Here is a 24472-nt window from a genome sequence, read left to right as displayed (position 1 = left end):
CCACATCACCACACACAATCCCACCCCCACCACATTACTACACACAATCCTGCCCCCCACCCCATTACCACACACAATCCCGCCCCCCACCACATTACGACACACAATACCGCCCCCCACCATATTACCACAAATAATCCCGGCCTCCACATTACCACACACAATCTCGCCCCCCACGACATCACCACACATAATCCCACCCCCACCACATCACCACACATAATCCTGCCCCCCACCACATTACCACACACAATCCCGCCCCCCACCACATTACCACACATAAACCCAAACTCCACATTACCACACATAATCCCGCCCCCCACCACATTACCACACACAATCCCGCCCTTTACCACCACATTACCACACACAATCCTGCCCTTTACCACCACATTACCACACACAATCCCGCCCCCCACATTACCACACACAATCCCGCCCCCCACCACATTACCACACACAATCCCACCCCTCACCACATTACCACACACAATCCTGCCCCCACCACATTACCACACATAATCCCACCCCCACCACATTACCACACATAATCCTGCCCCCCCACCACATTACCACACATAGTCCTGCCCCCCACCACACTACCACACATAATCCCACCTGTCATGGTTCTCAATGGCAAGAGAACATAGTAAAGCATACAAAAAGGACTAGCTCTTGGAAGATGGGAACTCGAGCTGACTGTGAGCTAAACCTACCGCACAACTAACAGTGGCCGGGTAGCATGCCTACGTTTTATCCCTAGACGCCCAGCGCCAGCCGGAGAACTGACTGACCCTAGCAGAGGAAAATACAGACCTGGCTTACCTCTAGAGAAATTTTCCCCAAAAGGCAGACAGTAGCCCCCACATATATTGTCGGTGATTTCAGAGGAAATTGACATACGAAGTATGAAGATAGGTTTAGCAAATTGAGGTCCGCTTACTAGATAGTAGGAAGACAGAAAAGGGAACTTCACAGTCAGCTGAAAACCCTTTCAAAACACCATCCTGAAATTACTTTAAGACTCTAATATCAACTCATGACACCAGAGTGGCAATTTCAGCTCACAAGAGCTTCCAGCCTCAGAAATAATCAATCACAGAGAACTGGAACAAAAATGCAAAACAAACTTAGGACTACAAGTCCAACTTAGCTGATAGTAGTCTAGGAGCAGGAACATGCAACAGAAAGGCTTCTGGTAACATTGTTGGCCGGCATAGAAATGACTGAGGAGCAAGGTTAAATAGAAAACTCCCACATCCTGATGGAAACAGGTGAACAGAGGAGATGAAGCACACAAGTGCAGTACCACCAGAAACCACCGGGGGAGCCCAGAAACCAAATTCACAACAGTACCCCCCCCTCAAGGAGGGGGCACCGAACCCTCACCAGAACCACCAGGGCGATCAGGATGAGCCCTATGAAAGGCACGGACCAAATCGGAGGCATGAACATCAGAGGCTGTCACCCAAGAGTTATCCTCCTGACCGTAGCCCTTCCACTTGACCAGATACTGAAGTCTCCGTCTGGAAACACGGGAGTCCAAGATCTTCTCGACAACGTACTCCAACTCACCCTCAACCAACACCGGAGCAGGAGGCTCAACGGAAGGCACAACCGGTACCTCATACCTGCGCAACAATGACCGATGGAAGACATTATGAATAGAAAAAGATGCAGGAAGGTCCAAACGAAAGGACACAGGGTTAAGAATCTCCAATATCTTGTACGGGCCGATGAACCGAGGCTTAAACTTAGGAGAAGAAACCTTCATAGGGACAAAACGAGAAGATAACCACACCAAGTCCCCAACACAAAGACGAGGACCAACACGACGACGGCGGTTGGCAAAATGCTGAGTCTTCTCCTGGGACAACTTCAAATTGTCCACCACATGCCCCCAAATCTGATGCAACCTCTCCACCACAGCATCCACTCCAGGACAATCCGAAGACTCCACCTGACCGGAAGAGAAACGAGGATGAAACCCCGAATTACAGAAGAAAGGAGAAACCAATGTGGCAGAACTAGCCCGATTATTGAGGGCAAACTCCGCCAAGGGCAAAAAGGCAACCCAATCATCCTGATCCGCAGACACAAAACATCTCAAATAAGTCTCCAAGGGTCTGATTAGTTCGCTCGGTCTGGCCATTAGTCTGAGGGTGGAAAGCAGACGAAAAAGACAAATCAATGCCCATCCTAGCACAGAACGCTCGCCAAAATCTAGACACGAATTGGGTTCCCCTGTCAGAAACGATATTCTCCGGAATACCATGCAAGCGCACCACATTTTGAAAAAACAGAGGAACCAGCTCGGATGAAGAAGGCAATTTAGGCAAGGGAACCAAATGGACCATCTTAGAGAAACGGTCACACACCACCCAGATGACAGACATCTTCTGAGAAACAGGGAGATCAGAAATAAAATCCATGGAGATGTGAGTCTAAGGCCTCTTCGGAATAGGCAAGGATAACAACAATCCACTAGCCCGAGAACAACAAGGCTTGGCCCGAGCACAAACATCACAAGACTGCACAAAACCTCGCACATCTCGCGACAGGGAAGGCCACCAGAAGGACCTAGCCACCAAATCCCTGGTACCAAAGATTCCAGGATGACCTGCTAACACAGAAGAATAGACCTCCGAGATGACTCTACTGGTCCAATAATCAGGAACAAACAATCTACCAGGTGGGCAACGATCAGGTCTATCCGCCTGAAACTCCTGCAAGACCCGTCGCAAATCTGGGGAAACAGCAGATAATATCACTCCATCCTTAAGGATACCTGTAGGTTCAGAATTACCAGGGGAATCAGGCTCAAAACTCCTAGAAAGGGCATCCGCCTTCACATTTTTAGAACCCGGTAGGTAAGAAACCACAAAATTAAACCGAGAGAAAAATAACGACCAGCGCGCCTGTCTAGGATTCAGGCGCCTGGCGGACTCAAGATAAATCAAATTCTTGTGGTCGGTCAATACCACCACCTGATGTCTAGCCCCCTCAAGCCAATGACGCCACTCCTCAAAAGCCCACTTCATAGCCAAGAGCTCCCGATTACCAATATCATAATTTCGCTCAGCGGGCGAAAACTTATGAGAAAAGAACGCACAAGGTCTCATCACGGAGCAGTCGGAACTTTTCTGCGACAAAACCGCCCCAGCTCCGATTTCTGAAGCGTCGACCTCAACCTGAAAAGGAAGAGTAACATCAGGCTGACGCAATACAGGGGCGGAAGAAAAGCGGCGCTTAAGCTCCCGAAAGGCCTCCACAGCAGCAGGGGACCACTCAGCAACATCAGCACCCTTCTTAGTCAAATCAGTCAACGGTTTAGCGACATCAGAAAAACCAGTTATAAATCGACGATAAAAATTAGCAAAGCCCAAAAACTTCTGAAGGCTCTTAAGAGAAGAGGGTTGCGTCCAATCACAAATAGCCTGAACCTTGACAGGGTCCATCTCAATGGAAGAGGGGGAAAAAATGTACCCCAAAAACTAAATCTTTTGAACCCCAAAAACGCACTTAGAACCCTTTACACACAAGGAATTAGAGCGCAAAACCTGAAAAACCCTCCTGACCTGTTGGACATGAGAGTCCCAGTCATCCGAAAAAATCAAAATATCATCCAGATACACAATCAAAAATTTATCCAAATATTCACGGAAAATGTCATGCATAAAGGACTGAAAGACTGAAGGGGCATTTGAAAGACCAAAAGGCATTACTAAATACTCAAAATGACCCTCAGGCGTATTAAATGCGGTTTTCCACTCATCCCCCTGCTTAATTCGCACTAAATTATACGCCCCACGAAGATCAATCTTAGAGAAAAACTTGGCCCCCTTTATTCGAGCAAACAAATCAGTAAGCAGTGGCAAAGGATACTGATATTTAACCGTGATTTTATTCAAAAGCCGATAATCAATACACGGCCTCAAAGAGCCATCTTTTTTAGATACAAAGAAAAAACCGGCTCCTAAGGGAGATGACGAAGGACGAATATGTCCCTTTTCCAAGGACTCCTTAATATATTCCCGCATAGCAGCATGTTCAGGCACAGATAGATTAAATAAACGACCCTTTGGAAACTTACTGCCCGGAATCAGATCTATAGTACAATCGCACTCTCTGTGCGGAGGTAGTGAACCAATTTTAGGCTCCTCAAAAACGTCACGATAATCAGATAAAAATTCCGGAATCTCAGAGGGAATAGATGACGAAATGGAAACCAAAGGTACGTCCCCATGAGTCCCCTGACATCCCCAGCTTAACACAGACATTGCTTTCCAGTCGAGGACTGGGTTATGAGATTGCAGCCATGGCAATCCAAGCACCAACACATCATGTAGATTATACAACACAAGGAAGCGAATAATCTCCTGGTGATCCGGATTAATACGCATATTTACTTGTGTCCAGTATTGTGGTTTATTACTAGCCAATGGCGTGGAGTCAATACCCTTCAGAGGTATAGGAACTTCCAGAGGCTCTAAATCAAACCCACAGCGTTTGGCAAAGGACCAATCCATAAGACTCAAAGCGGCGCCAGAGTCGACATAGGCGTCCGCGGTAATAGACGATAAAGAGCAAATCAGGGTCACAGATAGAATAAACTTAGACTGTAAAGTGCCAATTGAAACAGACTTATCAACCTTCTTAGTACGTTTAGAGCATGCTGATATAACATGAGTTGAATCACCACAATAGAAGCATAACCCATTTTTTCGCCTAAAATTCTGTCGTTCGCTTCTGGACAGAATTCTATCACATTGCATAATCTCTGGCGCCTTCTCAGTAGACACCGCCAAATGGTGCACAGGTTTGCGCTCCCACAAACGCCGATCAATCTGAATAGCCATTGTCATGGACTCATTCAGACCTGTAGGCACAGGGAACCCCACCATAACATCCTTAATGGCATCAGAGAGACCCTCTCTGAAATTCGCCGCCAGGGCGCACTCATTCCACTGAGTAAGCACAGACCACTTACGAAATTTTTGGCAGTATATTTCAGCCTCATCTTGCCCTTGAGACAGGGCCATTAAGGCTTTTTCAGCCTGAATCTCTAAATGGGGTTCCTCATAAAGCAACCCCAAAGCCAGGAAAAACGCATCAACATTGAGCAACACAGGATCCCCTGGTGCCAAAGCAAATGCCCAGTCCTGAGGGTCGCCCCGGAGCAAGGAAATTACAATCCTGACCTGCTGTGCAGGATCTCCAGCGGAGCGAGATCTCAGAGACAAAAATAATTTACAATTATGTTTGAAATTCTGGAAGCGAGATCTATCCCCGGAGAAAAATTCAGGTAAAGGAATTCTAGGTTCAGATATAGGAGCATGAATAACAAAATCCTGTAACCTTTGAACCTTCACAGCGAGATTATCCAAACCTGTAGCTAAACTCTGGGGATCCATATTAATCAGGTGAAATCAGAACCATTCAAGGATTAGAAGGAGAGAGAGACGAAGGCTGCAGTAAGCAGAGATGCAAGTGAATAAACTAATGAGCAAACTCAGGAAAAAAAAAAAAAAAATTCTCTGCAGAGTTCTTTTCTCTCCTTTCTTCTGCCAATTATTTTAACCCTTGGCCGGCCAAACTGTCATGGTTCTCAATGGCAAGAGAACATAGTAAAGCATACAAAAAGGACTAGCTCTTGGAAGATGGGAACTCGAGCTGACTGTGAGCTAAACCTACCGCACAACTAACAGTGGCCGGGTAGCGTGCCTACGTTTTATCCCTAGACGCCCAGCGCCAGCCGGAGAACTGACTGACCCTAGCAGAGGAAAATACAGACCTGGCTTACCTCTAGAGAAATTTTCCCCAAAAGGCAGACAGTAGCCCCCACATATATTGTCGGTGATTTCAGAGGAAATTGACATACGAAGTATGAAGATAGGTTTAGCAAATTGAGGTCCGCTTACTAGATAGTAGGAAGACAGAAAAGGGAACTTCACAGTCAGCTGAAAACCCTTTCAAAACACCATCCTGAAATTACTTTAAGACTCTAATATCAACTCATGACACCAGAGTGGCAATTTCAGCTCACAAGAGCTTCCAGCCTCAGAAATAATCAATCACAGAGAACTGGAACAAAAATGCAAAACAAACTTAGGACTACAAGTCCAACTTAGCTGATAGTAGTCTAGGAGCAGGAACATGCAACAGAAAGGCTTCTGGTAACATTGTTGGCCGGCATAGAAATGACTGAGGAGCAAGGTTAAATAGAAAACTCCCACATCCTGATGGAAACAGGTGAACAGAGGAGATGAAGCACACAAGTGCAGTACCACCAGAAACCACCGGGGGAGCCCAGAAACCAAATTCACAACACCCACCCCCCACCACATTACCACACATAATCCTGCCCCCCCACCACATTACCACACATAGTCCTGCCCCCCACCACACTACCGCACATAATCCCACCCCCCACCACATTACCACACATAATCCCACCCCCCACCACATTACCACACACAATCCCGCCCCGCACCACATTACCACACATAATCCTGCTCTCCCACCACATTACCACACATAAACCCGCCCCCACCACATTACCACACATAATCCTGCCCCCCCACCACATGACCACACATAATCCCATCCCCCACCATATTACCACACATAATCCCGCCCCCCACATTACCACACGAGGCTCTGTCCCTACACATTACCACATGAGGCTCCGTCCCCACACATCACCACATGAGGCTCTGTCCCCCCACATTACCACATGATGCTCCGTACCTACACATTACCACATGAGGCTCCATACCCACACATTACCACACGAGGCTCCGTCTTCACACATTACCACACGAGGCTCCATACCCACACATTACCACACGAGGCTCCGTCCCCCCACATTACCACACAGGGCTCTGTCCCCACACATTACCACATGAGGCTCTGTCCCCACACATTACCACATGAGGCTCCGTCCCCACACATTACCACATGAGGCTCTGTCCCCACACATTACCACATGAGGCTCTGTCCCCCCACATTACCACATGAGGCTCCGTACCCACACATTACCACATGAGGCTCCGTACCCACACATTACCACACAAGGCTCCGTCTTCACACATTACCACACGAGGCTCCATACCCACCCACACATTACCACACGAAGCTCTGTCCCCCCACATTACCACACAGGGCTCTGTCCCCACACATTACCACACGAGGCTCTGTCCCCACACATTACCACATGAGGCTCTGTCCCCACACATTACCACATGAGGCTCTGTCCCCACACATTACCACATGAGGCTCTGTCCCCACACATTACCATACAAGGCTCCATCCTCACACATTACCACATGAGGCTGCATCCCCACACATTACCACATGAGGCTCTGTCCCTACACATTACCATACAAGACTCTGTCCTCACACATTACCACACGAGGTTCCGTCCCTCCACATTACCACACGAGGCTCCATCCCCACACATTACCACACGAGGCTCCGTCCTCACACATTACCACACGAGGCTCTGTCCCCACACATTACCACACAAATCCAGTTTGCTTTTGATTTTACACTGTGAATAAAATGTATTAGTATTATTCTGATTTTTAATTATTATTATTGTTATTAACTTCATTTTAAGTTAATTTACCACCTGCGTAAGCGCTATTGAATGTTGTCATTATTTACTTTAGTTTAATCACTTGCAGCGTTAATTAGATAGCAATGAGCATGCCGAGCGTTAGCTGGCTGGAAACAGCTAGTTAATTAATAAAACAGGCTAAATATATAATTGTGATGAATAAAAAGAGAAAATACTAACCTTCAAATGTGAGATGAGTTCAGGTGCAGTGTGCCTGAGAAGCCACAAAGGTCAGATCTGCTCTGTAGACCATCTGCTTTAATACTGTGAGATCAGGTTTCAAACAGCATGTAAAGTCAGGAAATAACTGGGAAGGGGAGATTTTCTGATAGTTTGGAGAGGAGAGAGAAACAAAACTGATTGAGCTGTGTCTGTCAAATCATCTGCACCTGACAGAGGGTTAAAGTAGATTTCGTATGCTCTCTATGCTCTCTCTCTAAACATCCCTATGAAGGTCACTGATTACTTTTAGAATCCTGAAAGGGAGACAACTAGAAATGTAAGCGATTTTCTATCCAGGGCCTGTAAGGCACATTGCTCCCAAACGCTGGTTCTCAGGGATGCTCCTGACGCAGGGTTAAGGACTGTCTGCAAATTAAGAATGCATATAAAATTACCCTAGTGCATCAATTACACACAATATAGGCTTTTTTATTTGATATTTATTTTTTTGATAATTAGTGTTGAGCGATACCGTCCGATACTTGAAAGTATCGGTATCGGAAAGTATCGGCCGATACCGGCAAAGTATCGGATCTAATCCGATACCGATACCCGATACCAATACAAGTCAATGGGACTCAAGTATCGGACGGTATCCTGTATGGTTCCCAGGGTCTGAAGGAGAGGAAACTCTCCTTCAGGCCCTGGGATCCATATCAATGTGTAAAAGAAGGAATTAAGATAAAAAATAGGGATATACTCACCCTCCGACGCAGCCTGGACTTTACCGCCGTAACCGGGAGCTGTTGTACCTAAGAATGCGCGCTTGAAGGGCCTTAGATGAGGTCACTGCGCTCTGATTGGTCCGTAGCGGTCGCGTGACCGCTACGCGACCAATCACAAAGCAGTGACGTCACCTAAGGTCTTTCAAGCGCTTGAAATACCTTAGAAGACGTCCGCAGCTTCTGATTGGTCGCGTAGCGGTCGCGTGACCGCTACGCGACCAATCACAAAGCCGTGACGTCACCTAAGGTCTTTCAAGCGCTTGAAAGACCTTAGGTGAAGTCACAGCTTTGTGATTGGTCGCGTAGCGGTCACGCGACCGCTACGCGACCAATCAGAGCGCAGTGACCTCATCTAAGGCCCTTCAAGCGCGCATTCTTAGGTACAATGGCTCCTGGTAACGGCGGTAAAGTCCAGGAGCCGCCGGAGAGGTGAGTATATCCCTATTTTTTATTTTAATTCTTTATTTTACACATTGATATTAATCCCGATACCGATTCCCGATACCACAAAAGTATCGGAATTCCGATACGGCAAGTATCGGCATATACCCGATACTTGCGGTATAGGAATGCTCAACACTAGTTAAAAGATCATACAAATCTCTTGTTTTTTATCTAAAGTTTATCTGCTTACTATTGCCCCTTTTCCTTCCTCTCCTGTGTGTTTTTTTTTTCATTTCTCTTGTCTGGTCAGTCATGGACTTTGTGCTAAGAATGAAAGACTATATAAGGGTATGTTTCCACGGTACATAAACGCTGCTTGTTTGACGCTGCAGCGTCAAACAAGCAGCGTCCAGATGTTCCAGCATAGTGGAGGGGATTTTATGAAATCCCGTCTCCACTATGCGTGGAAACCCGCACGCGGCGGCCCTGCGACTCCGGACATGCTGCGCGTCTTTTCAGAACGCAGCATGTCCGTACACCTTGCGGGGACGCAGTGTCCCCGCAAGGCATATCACAGGACCCTATGGCGAGGGGTGCGATGATCCCGGATGTGTACTGTACACATCCGGCACCATCGCTTCCCAGAAAGGGGGCGGGGCTAGCGCCGAGCGGCTTCGCCGCTGCGGCGATCCAACCGGCGAAATGGACTGTGGAGACATACCCTAAGGGTGTGTTTCCACGGTCAGGAAACGCTGCTTGTTTGATGCTGCGCAGAGCTGCAGCGTCAAACAAGCAGCGTCCAGATGTTCCAGCATAGTGGAGGGGATTTTATGAAATCCCGTCTCCACTATGCGTGGAAACCCGCACGTGGCGGCCCTGCGACTCCGGACATGCTGCGCGTCTTTTCAGATCGCAGCATGTCCGTACACCTTGCGGGGATGTAGCGTCCCCGCAAGGCATATCACAGGGCGCTATGGGAGAGAGCGATCATCCCGGATGTGAAGAGTTAACACATCCGGCATGATCGCGTCCCAGAAAGGGGCGGGGCTTAGCGCCGAGCGGCTTCGCCGCTGCGGCGATGCCGCCGGCCATCCTGACAGTGGAAACATACCCTTAGGGAGACAATAAGAGATAATATAGAACATTGCCTGTACAATTGTTAGAAAAGTACGTTCTTTTAGAACATCACCATTTTTATGCAGATTTTCCAACTCCAAGCTGTGTAAGCTTAAAAGCTTATTGGATGAAGCAGGTCCATTATTGTGCACTAGATGGCGGCCCGATTCTAACGCATCAGGTATTCTAGAATATGTATGTAGTTTATTTATGAAGATTTAAGAATAATGCAATGAATACACAAGATTTTCCGGGTAAAATATATACATTAGCAGTGAAGCAGTGTTTAAATCCCATGCCAATATCACTGATTGGTTGTGGTCGGCTAGGCACGACCAATCAGCGCAGCGGGGTTTAACCCCTTCATGACCCAGCCTATTTTGGCCTTAATGACCTGGCCGTTTTTTGCAATTCTGACCAGTGTCCCTTTATGAGGTAATAACTCAGGAACGCTTCAACGGATCCTAGCGATTCTGAGATTGTTTTTTCGTGACATATTGGGCTTCATGTTAGAGGCAAATTTAGGTCGATAATTTCTGAGTTTATTTGTGAAAAAAACGGAAATTTGGCAAAAATTTTGAAAATTTCGCAATTTTCACATTTTTAATTTATATTCTGTTAAACCAGAGAGTTATGTGACACAAAATAGTTAATAAATAACATTTCCAAATGTCTACTTTACATCAGCACAATTTTGGAAACAAATTTTTTTTTGCTAGGAAGTTATAAGGGTTAAAATTTGACCAGTGATTTCTCATTTTTACAACAAAATTTACAAAACTATTTTTTTTAGGGACCACCTCACATTTGAAGTCATTTTGAGGGTTCTATATGGCTGAAAATACCCAAAAGTGACACCATTCTAAAAACTGCACCCCTCAAGGTGCTGAAAACCACATTCAAGACATTTATTAACCCTTCAGGTGTTTCACAGCAGCAGAAGCAACATGGAAGTAAAAAATGAACATTTAACTTTTTAGTCACAAAAATGATTTTTAGCAACAATTTTTTCATTTTCCCAAGGGTAAAAGGAGAAACTGGACCACGAAAGTTGTTGTCCAATTTGTCCTGAGTATGCCGATACCTCATATGTGGGGGTAAACCACTGTTTGGGCACATGGTAAGGCTCGGAAGGGAAGGATCGCCATTTGACTTTTTGAATGAAAAATTATCTCCATCGATAGCAGACACCATGTCACGTTTGGAGAGCCCCTGTGTGCCTAAACATTGGAGCTCCCCCACAAGTGACCCCGTTTTGGAAACTAGACCCCCCAAGGAACTTATCTAGAAGCATAGTGAGCACTTTAAACCCTCAGGTGCTTCACAAATTGATCCGTAAAAATGAAAAAGTACTATTTTTCACTCAAAATTTCCTTTAGCCTCAATTTTTTCATTTGCACATGGGCAACAGGATAAAATGGATCCTAAAATTTGTTGGACAATTTCTCCTGAGTATGCCGATACCTCATATGTTGGGGTAAACCACTGTTTGGGTGCACGGCAAGGCTCGGAAGGGGAGGCGCGCCATTTGACTTTTTGAATGGAAAATTAGCTCCAATCGTTAGCGGACACCATGTCGCATTTGGAGAGCCCCTGTGTGCCTAAACATTGGAGCTCCCCTACAAGTGACCCCATTTTTGGAAACTAGACCCCCCAAGGAACTTATCTAGATGCATAGTGAGCACTTAAAACCCCCAGGTGCTTCACAGAAGTTTACAACGCAGAGCCGTGAAAATAAAAAAAAAAAATTCTTTCCTCAAAAATGATTTTTGGCCAGGAATTTTTTATTTTCCCAAGGGTAATAGGAGAAATTGGACCCCAAATATTGTTGTCCAGTTTCTCCTGAGTACGCTCATACCCCATATGTGGGGGTAAACCACTGTTTTGGCACACGTCGGGGTTCGGAAGGGAAGTAGTGACGTTTTGAAATGCAGACTTTGATGGAATGCTCTGCGGGTGTCAGGTTGCATTTGCAGAGCCCCTGATGTGCCTAAACAGTAGGAACTCCCCACAAGTGACCCCATTTTGGAAACTAGACCCCCAAAGGAACTTATCTAGATGTGTGGTGAGCACTTTGAACCCGCAAGTGCTTCACAGAAGTTTATAACGCAGAGCCGTTAAAATAATAAATGTGTTTCCTTTCCTCAAAAATATTTTTTTAGCCCAGAATTTTTTAATTTTCCCAAGGGTAACAGGAGAAATTTGACCCCAAAAGTTGTTGACCAGTTTCTCCTGAGTATGCTGGTACCCCATTTGTGGGGGTAAACCACTGTTTGGGCAGATGCCGGGGCTTGGAAGGGAAGTAGTGACGTTTTGGAATGCAGACTTTGATGGATTGGTCTGCAGGCATCATGTTACGTTTGCAGAGCCCCTGAAGTGCCTAAACAGTAGAAACCCCCCACAAGTGACCCCATTTTGGAAACTAGACCCCCCAAGGAACTTATCTAGATGTGTGGTGAGCACATTCAACCCCCAAGTGCTTCACAGAAGTTTACAACGCAGAGCCGTGAAAATAAAAAATAATTTTTCTTTCCTCAAAAAAGATGTTTTAGCAAGCAATTTTTTATTTTCACAAGAATAACAGGAGAAATTGGACCTCAATATTTGTTGCCCAGTTTGTTGTGAGTATGCTGGTACCCCATATGTGGGGGTAAACCACTGTTTGGGCGCACGTCAGGGCTCAGAAGGGAAGTAGTGACATTTGAAATGCAGACTTTGATGGAATGGTCTGCGGGCATCACGTTGCATTTGCAGAGCCCCTGATGTGCCTAAACAGTAGAAACACCCCACAAGTGACCCCATTTTGGAAACTAGACCTCCAAAGGAACTAATCTAGATGTGTGGTGAGCACTTTGAACCCCCAAGTGCTTCACAGAAGTTTATAACGCAGAGCCGTGAAAATAAAAAAATAATTGTTCTTTCCTCAAAAATTATGTTTTAGCAAGTAATTTTTTATTTTTGCAAGGGTAACAGGGGAAATTAGACCCCAACAGTTGTTTCCCAGTTTGTCCTGAGTATGCTGGTACCTCATATGTGGGGGTAAACCACTGTTTGGGCGCACGTTGGGGCTTGGAAGAGAGGGAGCACCATTTGACTTTTTGAACGCAAGATTGGCTGGAATCAATTGTGGTGCCATGTTGCGTTTGGAGACCCCTGATGTGCCCAAACAGTGGAAACCCCTCAATTCTAACTTCAACACTAACCCCAACACACCCCTAACCCTAATCCCAACTGTAGCCCTAACCCTAATCACAACCCAAACCCCAACACACCCCTAACCACAACCCTAACCCCAACACACCCGTAACCCTAATCCCAACCCTAACCACAACTGTAACCCCAACACACTCCTAACCCTATCCGCAACCCTAACCACAAGCCTAATCTTAACCCTATTTCCAACCCTAGCCCTAATTCCAACCCTAACTCTAATTCCAACCCCAACCCTAAGGCTATGTGCCCACGTTGCGGATTCGTGTGAGATTTTTCCGCACGATTTTTGAAAAATCTTCAGGTAAAAGGCACTGCGTTTTACCTGCAGATTTACAGCGGATTTCCAGTGTTTTTTTGTGCAGATTTCACCTGCGGATTCCTATTGAGGAAAAGGTGTAAAACGTTGCGGAATCCGCACAAAGAATTGACATGCTGCGGAAAATACAACGCAGCATTTCCGCACGGAATTTTCCCGCACCATGGGCACAGCGGATTTGGTTTTCCATAGGTGTACATGGTACTGTAAACCTGATGGAAAACTGCTACGAATTCGCAGCGGCCAATCCGCTGCGGATCCGCGGCCAATCCGCTGCGGATCTGCGCCAATCCGCTGCAGATCCGTGGCCAATCCGCTGCGGATCCGCAGCCAAATCCGCACTGTGTGCACATGCCCTAACCCTAACCCTACCCCTAACCCTACCCCTAACCCTAACCCTACCACTAACCCTAACCCTACCCCTAGTTCTAACCCTAGTTCTAACCCTAACCCTAGTGGAAAAAGAAAAAAAAATATTTTCTTTTTTTTATTATTGTCCCTACCTATGGGGGTGATAAAGGGGGGGTCATTTACTATTTTTTTTATTTTGATCACTGTGATAGGTTTTATCACAGTGACCAAATTATATCTGGAACGAATCTGCCGGCCGGCAGATTCGGCGGGCGCACTGCGTATGCGCCCGCCATTTTGGAAGATGGCGGCGCCCATGGAGAAGACGGATGGACACCGGGAGCCTCGGTAAGTATAAGGGGGTGGAGATCGGGGCACAGGGGGGGCGTTGGAGCACGGGGGGTGGCATAGGAGCACAGGGGGAGCGGACAGGAGGACGGGGGAGCGGAGCACAAGACGGAGGGGAGCGGACCACAGATCAGTGGCTTGGGGGGGCGATCGGTGGGGTGGGGGGTCACATCAGTGTTTCCAGCCATGGCCGATGATATTGCTGCATCGGCCATGGCTGGATTGTAATATTTCACCAGTTTTTTAGGTGAAATATTACAAATAGCTCTGATTGGCAGTTTCACTTTCAACAGTCAATCAGAGCGATCGTAGCCACGGGGGGTGAAGCCACCCCCCCTGGGCTGAAGTACCACTCCCCCTGTCCCTGCAGATCGGGTGAAATTGGAGTTAACCCTTTCACCCGATCTGCAGGGATGCAATCATTCCATGACGCCACATAGGCGTCATGGGTCGGATTGGCACGGGTTTTCATGACGCCTACGTGGCGTCAAAGGTCGGGAAGGGGTTAAATCCTGCGCCAATTAGCGGCCGGACTGTGCCTGTCGCTGATTGGTCACGGCCGGGCGTGACCAATCAGTGAAGCTGTGTTTAAATCCTGTACCAATATCGTTGATTGGTCGCGTCCGGCCAGGCGTGACCAATCAGTGAAGCGGTGTTTAAATCCCACGCCAATATCGCTGATTGGTCGCGTCCGGCCAGGCGTGACCAGTCAGTGAAGCGGTGTTTAAATCCTGCGCCAATATTGACTTCTGAACTCTTCCTGAGTTAAAACATTAGTATTGTTGGTTCTATATGATTCTGAACTTGTTTTCTTTGCATTATTTGAGGTCTGAAAGCACTGTTAATTTTTTTAATTTTGACCATTTTTCTTTGTCAGAAAATAAATACAAAATGTATTGCTTGGAACTTCGGAGACATGTTGTCAGAAGTTTATAGAATAAAAAAACATTTTACATTTTGCTCAAAAATATACCTATAAAGAGAAAAATCAGACAAACTGAACATTTTGCAGTGGTCTCTTAATTTTTGCTAGAGCTGTATGTCCAATTTGCCTTTTTTCTCATGTTTACTTTGTGTTGTTCTAAAGCACACAAAGAAAATAAATATGTGAATAACAGAACATATGTAATTGCTGTATTTTTTTTGGAGAAGTACTTCATTTTCTGGAACAATTTCAAGGGCACCAACACTTTCAGTCATGTTTTATAGAAATATGCATGACTCTTGAAATTATTATAGGGACTCTCTTACCTGAATTTGGCGGGCTATGTGTTAGGTGTCGATATCCCACCTCTGCACAGAGGAAATCTTGAACCATCTCTGCTGCAGTCTCCCATTCTTCTCCAGCCACAGTGGAGTCTGCTCAGTGGAGACATTGGTCCCAGCGTCTAGCTCAGGCTGATACTGGACAACTGATTACTGCTGCCTTTCCAGCTTCTGCCATTGTAGCCAGTACTGGGCAGCGGCGAGCAGTCGTGTTTGGGACTAAGTCCTGCTCTTCCTTTTCTGAGCATGCCCAGGGCAAGATCTCTCGTTGGAGATCAAGGGTCACATGCTTAGATACTGCAGCAAATCCCATTGGTCCATTAGGAAGGTCCTGAAGGTGTTCTTCTTCTGTGGCTGACTCCCATTGGTCCTTCTGGGAAGGTCCTTTTCTTGCTGCAGCTATAAGAGGTTCGCATAACCGCACGGCCATGCACTAGTGTACATTTGGAATCGTGTGTGTGTTGATGAGTGCTAGTCATTCTTTAAAATCCCCTCCCTTGTGTATGACTGTTTGCAAAAGGTGGATGCTTGCTGTCTAGCGCCCGACTAAGCTGTCAACATAAAGACACATGATACAGCATCTATTGCTGTAACCGCCAGTGCGGCGCCGTGCGCTTATAGAGCGCTTTCCTATCCCAAGTCTGGGTGGTTAGTGGCGTCTGCCAAAGCGGCACAGCACGCAATCTTGTGCTTTAAGTTATATTTTCTGTTACTTTGACACCCCAGTTGCGGTGTCAAGCGCAAGTGGTCTGAACGTACTCTAATCCTGTGTCTTGGGATAGAGTCCTGAGACTCCTTGCTTGCTCTTTTGGTGCAGTACTGCGGCCCTGTGACGCAACAGGGTTTGCTTCCTTCACACAGGGTGAAGTTAACCCGTGTGTGTATCCACATTGTACCACCATATAGTCCGTCATTAGTAGCAGGTTCCATCTCTGCACAGTGGACCCCGGGCTGCGAACGCCACCTTATACCATCTCTATTATAATTTGGTGCATGCCGCTAGCCCTAACACTATGTAAATGCCCTGTGTCCGGTCCGATGGGTGGTGTTTCCTCTTCTTTCATTCACCCCTCCCTTTCCCGCTGGCTGCAATATTTTCTTGAATTTCAGTAGGTTTCCTCCCTTGTTCACGCATGCACAATGCAATCTTGCTTTGCGTGTGAGCAGTATGCTTTGCCCAACTGCGGGCAAAGCCATAAAGCATTAGTGTGCATGCACCGCCACACTATGTCCCGGAAGTATTTGGTTGTGTTCCAGGACATTATGCGGTGGCGCATGTGCACTAATGCTTTTCGGCTTTGCCCGCAGTTGGGCAAAGCATACTGTGCGTGTGCAAGGCAAGATTGCATTGCGCATGCGTGAACTACGGATGAAACCTACTGAAATTCAAAAAATATTGCGGCCAGCGAGAAATGAAGGGGTGAATGGAAGAAGAGAAAACACCGCCCATCGGAGCGGACACAGGGCATTTACATAGCCCACCAAATTCAGGTGACAGAATCCCTTTAAGCTGTTGGGGCTTGATCCCAGAACCATGAAAAATTTGGTTGCAAATAGTCAATAAGCGTACAGAAAAAAGACTCATTTTAACTTTCAAAGATGTGAAAAGAATCAAACGTGAAGCGACCAGCAACCCCTTATCCTCTAGTGCTGTCGTATTCCAGAACTTCAGCTGCTCTGCAGTGCCCAGAAGTACACGATGTTCAGTGCTTAGTGACCAAGGTAAAGAAGGCTTCAACTTGATCAACAACACACAGAAATTAAAACATCAAGACCGGGCTAAGATTTGAGAAGAGTCAAACGTGAAGTAACATGTGGATTTATCAATAACGACACAGATCGCCCTTTCTTCCATAAGTTAAACAGGTAAAAATCTACATCATTCAAAAAACCATGATTGTTATGCTGGACAATGCTCCATTGCATGCATCAAAGTCTCCAATGCTTGGCTTGTCAGTAAAGACATTAAATATTAGAGAATGTGCCACCTTCCTTACCTGATCTGAACCATATTAAGTACTTGTGGACCCTTCTTAAATGTAAGATTTACAGTGAACACACCTCTCTGAGCAGTGTCTGGGAGGCTGTGGTTGGTCTTGCTTACTTTTCTCACTTAGGGCTGGAGTCACACTACTGTAGAATATGGCCTAGTGCTATGCGAGAAAACATCACATAGCACATGGCCCAGTTTTAATCTATGGGGCCGCTCACATCAGCGTTTTTCTTCACAGGTGTATTCGGCGTGCGTGTAAAATTGCAGCAGGCTGTGATTGTACTCGTATCATTTGAGCTTCGCAAATGCAAACCTATGGGTGCGAGAAAAACTAGGAGGCCACACGGACCATCCGTATAGCATGCAAAAAATATGCACAAATTTCCGGAAGCCAGGTAATTTCATCATGCAGATTGTCCTGGCAGCCAATAAAAAGACAGGAACACGCCTCCAAGGATACCAGCAACATGGCCAGACATATCAATGTTGAAATACTGATTGTTCTGGTGCAAGAGAGACCTGAAATCTGGGATCAATGTGACGCCAACTATGCAGACAGCAATAGAAAGGATGTAGCTTGGAGATGCATATGTTGCCAGATGCTCCCCAACTGATGTCCCAAGACGGTGGCACAGATGCCGAGATCAGTAACGCCATGAGCGTCAGCAGCGGGCCAAGAGTGATGCAGCAGCCAGTAAAAAGCGGAAAAAATATATATTATGACCAATTGAATTTCCTAGCTCCCATTCTGGATTTAGTTTAGTAAGTGTATGCTTGACATTCATTTTTATACATGGTCTTAAAGTACATAAATTAAGAATTTGTTAACTTAGAATTTTGTCAAATAACAGAACCAAATCCAACATTACTGAACGAGAAACAACATCAGATTCCAAGGTCAACTTGAACCCTGTAAGCTAAGTTGAAGGGGAGGTTGGACCTTCTTCTGGACCATCAGCAACAAATAAACCACCACAACCACAATCTTCTGCATGACAGGAGTCCAGTCGAGATGAGGATGAATGTGGATGTAGCAGTAGTCCTACGCTTCACCTAGATACCTCACCACAGGCTGCAGCTATCCCATGCCGGAGCTGCACAGGAGGGAGCTTCCTACCACTGGTAACAGGCGCCAAGTAGACATTGGTGTTTTAGAATATCTATCGCACACTGTTAACGATGATGTTGAGGTGGCATATGGTCATAGTCTTGCACGGTATATGCGCACAATTCCCAGTGAGGTGAGGCTGCATGCCAGAGGTGAGGGACAAATTATGATAGATTCGTACACCGAACCAAACAATCCAAGTCTAGTTTTCAACTTCCTTGAAAGATGGCAGATGTCCACCAGCAGCCACCTACACATACCTGGAAGCCATGATGACCAGCCTATAGCACGCCCAGGACAACCTCCACCATGAATCCCATCACCTCAGTCACATCAAACCCATACCAACACTGCCAACCATATGTGCACTTCTCAAATCCAGCTGCAAATGCCCAATATGGCCACTTGAACATACCCAATGTAGGAGAGTGGTCTCAACATGGGTATGGTCAACATGGCCATTCTGGCCAAATGTCAAACAAACTATATATATATATATATATATATATATATATATATATATATATATATATATATATATATATATATATATATATATATAGTGGGGCAAAAAAGTATTTAGTCAGTCAGCAATAGTGCAAGTTCCACCACTTAAAAAGATGAGGGGCGTCTGTAATTTACATCATAGGTAGACCTCAACTATGGGAGACAGACTGAGAAAAAAAAATCCAGAAAATCACATTGTCTGTTTTTTTATCAGTTTATTTGCATATTCTGGTAGAAAATAAGTATTTGGTCAGAAACAAACAATCAAGATTTCTGGCTCTCACAGACCTGTAACTTCTTCTTTAAGAGTCTCCTCTTTCCTCCACTCATTACCTGTAGTAATGGCACCTGTTTAAACTTGTTATCAGTATAAAAAGACACCTGTGCACACCCTCAAACAGTCTGACTCCAAACTCCACTATGGTGAAGACCAAAGAGCTGTCAAAGGACACCAGAAACAAAATTGTAGCCCTGCACCAGGCTGGGAAGACTGAATCTGCAATAGCCAACCAGCTTGGAGTGAAGAAATCAATAGTGGGAGCAATAATTAGAAAATGGAAGACATTCAAGACCACTGATAATCTCCCTCGATCTGGGGCTCCACGCAAAATCCCACCCCGTGGGGTCAGAATGATCACAAGAACGGTGAGCAAAAATCCCAGAACCACGCGGGGGGACCTAGTGAATGAACTGCAGAGAGCTGGGACCAATGTAACAAGGCCTACCATAACTAACACACTACGCCACCATGGACTCAGATCCTGCAGTGCCAGACGTGTCCCACTGCTTAAGCCAGTACATGTCCGGGCCCATCTGAAGTTTGCTAGAGAGCATTTGGATGATCCAGAGGAGTTTTGGGAGAATGTCCTATGGTCTGATGAAACCAAACTGGAACTGTTTGGTAGAAACACAACTTGTCGTGTTTGGAGGAAAAAGAATACTGAGTTGCATCCATCAAACACCATACCTACTGTAAAGCATGGTGGTGGAAACATCATGCTTTGGGGCTGTTTCTCTGCAAAGGGGCCAGGACGACTGATCCGGGTACATGAAAGAATGAAAGGGGCCATGTATCGTGAGATTTTGAGTGCAAAACTCCTTCCATCAGCAAGGGCATTGAAGATGAAACGTGGCTGGGTCTTTCAACATGACAATGATCCAAAGCACACCACCAGGGCAATGAAGGAGTGGCTTCGTAAGAAGCATTTCAAGGTCCTGGAGTGGCCTAGCCAGTCTCCAGATCTCAACCCTATAGAAAACCTTTGGAGGGAGTTGAAAGTCTGTGTTGCCAAGCGAAAAGCCAAAAACATCACTGCTCTAGAGGAGATCTACATGGAGGAATGGGCCAACATACCAACAACAGTGTGTGGCAACCTTGTGAAGACTTACAGAAAACGTTTGACCTCTGTCATTGCCAACAAAGGATGTATTACAAAGTATTGAGATGAAATTTTGTTTCTGACCAAATACTTATTTTCCACCAGAATATGCAAATAAAATGATAAAAAAACAGACAATGTGATTTTCTGGATTTTTTTTTCTCAGTTTGTCTCCCATAGTTGAGGTCTACCTATGATGTAAATTACAGACGCCTCTCATCTTTTTAAGTGGTGGAACTTGCACTATTGCTGACTGACTAAATACTTTTTTGCCCCACTGTATATATATATATGTATATATATATATATATATATATATATATATATATATATATATATATATATATATATATATATATATATATATATATATACAGATATACAGTATATATATATATATATATATATATATATATATATATATATATATATATATATAATGATTCTGATATACAGGGGGTATTTTATCACATAAATTGTCTTCATACATTCATTTTGCTCCATAACAGTTGTTTAATGAAAATAATTGAACAAATGATATTATAACACAGGCACAACATAGTCTTGCCATGGAGTATAACCCTCTGGTGATGGAAAATTATTTTGTTAATATGTCTGTATTTACTGTTATACTGTAATGTGTATTGTGTGTACAAGTATCCTCTATAATGTAAAGTGTTGCAGAATATGTTGGTGCTATATAAATAAAAATTATTATTTTTGTTATAATATGTCCCACACTTTAAGGCCAGAGGGCTGCTGACGTGGATTGGCAACATGTGCTGGATCCCTGCCATTATTCCCATAGTTCCATAGTCTCCATAATCAGCATCATTTAATGGACATTAATGGATCCTCGTAAAATTGTGAGAAATGACACAGGCTTTAATGACACCATTGACATTAGCTTCACTTAATTGTATGGCTGACATTAGGATTCCAAAAACTATGAACATAAGGATGAATGACCTCGGGGAGATCAAAACATCCAACACCGCGGAGACACCATCACGTGTTTCTCAACGCAGTGATCCAGAACACTGCCCCCATCCCTTAAGGGAAATATGCACATGCATGTAGAAAAGCCGCGGAGACACCATCACGTGTTTCTCAATGCAAGCAATGAATAGCCAGGTCTTTCACCGGGAAGGAGCAACCACAGGAAGGGCAGCATCCAATTAAGGAAAACTACCTATGCCAAAACATGGTATCCATCCACAGACAGCTGTTTCGGGGTATTTGCCCCTCATCAGTGTGGAGTAGGAAACTGGCTATTAGGAGCAGTGCCTAGTGAAAGGACTATAAACATAGGGATGAATGACCTCGGGGAGATCAAAACATCCAATACCGCGGAGACACCATCACGTGTTTCTAAACGCAGTGATCCAGAACACTGCCCCCATCCCTAAAGGGAAATATGCAAATGCATGTAGAAAAGCCGCGGAGACACCATCACGTGTTTCTCAACACAAGCAATGAATAGCCAGGTCTTTCACCAGGAAGGAGCAACCACAGGAAGGGCAGCATCCAATAAAGGAAAACCACCTGTGCCAAAACATGGTATCCATCCACAGACAGCTATTATCGGGGTATTTGCCCCTCATCAGTGTGGAGTAGGAAACTGGCTATTAGGAGCAGTGCCTAGTGAAAGGACTATAAACATAGGGATGAATGACCTCGGGGAGATAAAAACATCCAACACCGCGGAGACACCATCACGTGTTTCTCAACGCAGTGATCCAGAACACTGCTCCCATCCCTAAAGGGAAATATGCAAATGCATGTAGAAAAGCCGTGGAGATACCATCACGTGTTTCTCAACGCAAGCAATAAATAGCCAGGTCTTTCACCGGGAAGGAACAACCACGGGAAGGGCAGCATCCAATAAAGGAAAACCATCTATGCCAAAACATGGTATCCATCCACACTGATGAGGAGCAAATACCCCGAAACAGCTGTCTGTGGATGGATACCATGTTTTGGCATAGGTGGTTTTCCTATATTGGATGCTGCCCTTCCCGTGGTTGTTCCTTCCCGGTGAAAGACCTGGCTATTTATTGCTTGCATTGAGAAACACATGATGGTGTCTCCGCGGCTTTTCTACATGCATTAGGATTCCAAAGGCACACTCCACCAATCGTCATGCGCAGGATAGCCGATAATTAAACATTCATCGCTGGTGGTCTGTTGTGAATTTGGTTTCTGGGCTCCCCCGGTGGTCACTGGTGGTACTGAACGTGGGTTTGTCATCTCCTCTGTTCACCTGTTTCCATCAGGATGTGGGAGTTTCTATTTAGCCTTGCTCCTCAGTCATTTCTATGCTGGCCAACAATGTTACCAGAAGCATTTCTGTTGCATGTTCCTGCTCCTAGACTACTTTCAGCTAAGTTGGATTTTTGTCCTAAGTTTGTTTGCATTTTTGTTCCAGTTCTCTGTGTTTGAATATTTCTGAGACTGGAAGCTCTTGTGAACTGAAATTGCCACTCTGGTGTCATGAGTTGATATTAGAGTTCTAAAGTAATTTCAGGATGGAATTTTGAATAGGGTTTTCAGCTGGCCGTGAAGTCCCCTTTTCTGTCTTCCTTCTATCTAGTAAGCGGACCTCAATTTTGCTAAACCTATTTTCATACTTCGTATGTCAATTTCCTCTAATATCACCGACAATATTTGTGGGGGCTACTGTCCGCCTTTTGGGGAAAATTTCTCTAGAGGTGAGCCAGGTCTGTATTTTCCTCTGCTAGGGTCAGTCAGTTCTCCGGCTGGCGCTGGGCGTCTAGGGATAAAACGTAGGCACGCTACCCGGCCACTTTCAGTTGTTGTGATAGGTTTAGCTCACGGTCAGCTCGAGTTCCCATCTTCCAAGAGCTAGTCCTTTGTGTATGCTCAACTATGTTCTCTGTGTGTTGAGAACCATGACAGTTTGGCCGGCCAAGGGTTAAAATAATTGGCTGAAGAAAGGAGAGAATTAGAAGTCTGCAGATAATTTTTATTTATTTTTTTTTTTTCCCTGAGTTTGCTTCTCTGCTTATACTGCAGCCTTCGTCTCTCTCTCCTTCTAATCCTTGAATGGCTCTGATCTCACCTGATTAAAATGGATCCTCAGAGTTTAGCTACTGGTTTGAGTAATCTCGCTAATAAGGTTCAAAGTTTACAGGATTTTGTTATTCATGCTCCAATATCTGAACCTAGAATCCCTTTACCTGAATTTTTCTCCGGGGATAGATCTCGCTTTCAGAATTTCAAACATAATTGTAAATTGTTTTTGTCTCTGAGATCTCGCTCCGCTGGAGATCCTGCACAGCAGGTCAGGATTGTAATTTCCTTACTCCGGGGCGACCCTCAGGATTGGGCATTTGCTTTGGCACCAGGGGATCCTGCGTTGCTCAATGTGGATGCGTTTTTTCTAGCTTTGGGGTTGCTTTATGAGGAACCCCATTTAGAGATTCAGGCTGAAAAAGCCTTGATGGCCCTGTCCCAGGGTACAGATGAGGCGGAAATATACTGCCAAAAATTTCGTAAGTGGTCTGTGCTTACTCAGTGGAATGAGTGCGCCCTGGCGGCGATTTTCAGAGAGGGTCTCTCTGATGCCATTAAGGATGTTATGGTGGGGTTCCCTGTGCCTGCAGGTCTGAATGAGTCCATGACAATGGCTATTCAGATTGATCGGCGTTTGCGGGAGCGCAAACCTGTGCACCATTTGGCGGTGTCTACTGAGAAAGCGCCAGAGAATATGCAATGTGATAGAATTCTGTCTAGAAGCGAACGGCAGAACTTTAGGCGAAAAAATGGGTTATGCTTCTATTGTGGTGATGCAACTCATGTTATATCAGCATGCTCTAAACGTACAAAGAAGGTTGATAAGTCTGTTTCAATCAGCACTTTACAGTCTAAGTTTATTCTATCTGTGACCCTGATTTGCTCTT

This window comes from Ranitomeya variabilis, chromosome 5, assembly GCF_051348905.1.
Source record: "Ranitomeya variabilis isolate aRanVar5 chromosome 5, aRanVar5.hap1, whole genome shotgun sequence".
Taxonomy (NCBI): domain Eukaryota; kingdom Metazoa; phylum Chordata; class Amphibia; order Anura; family Dendrobatidae; genus Ranitomeya; species Ranitomeya variabilis.
This window is presented reverse-complemented; position numbering follows the sequence as displayed.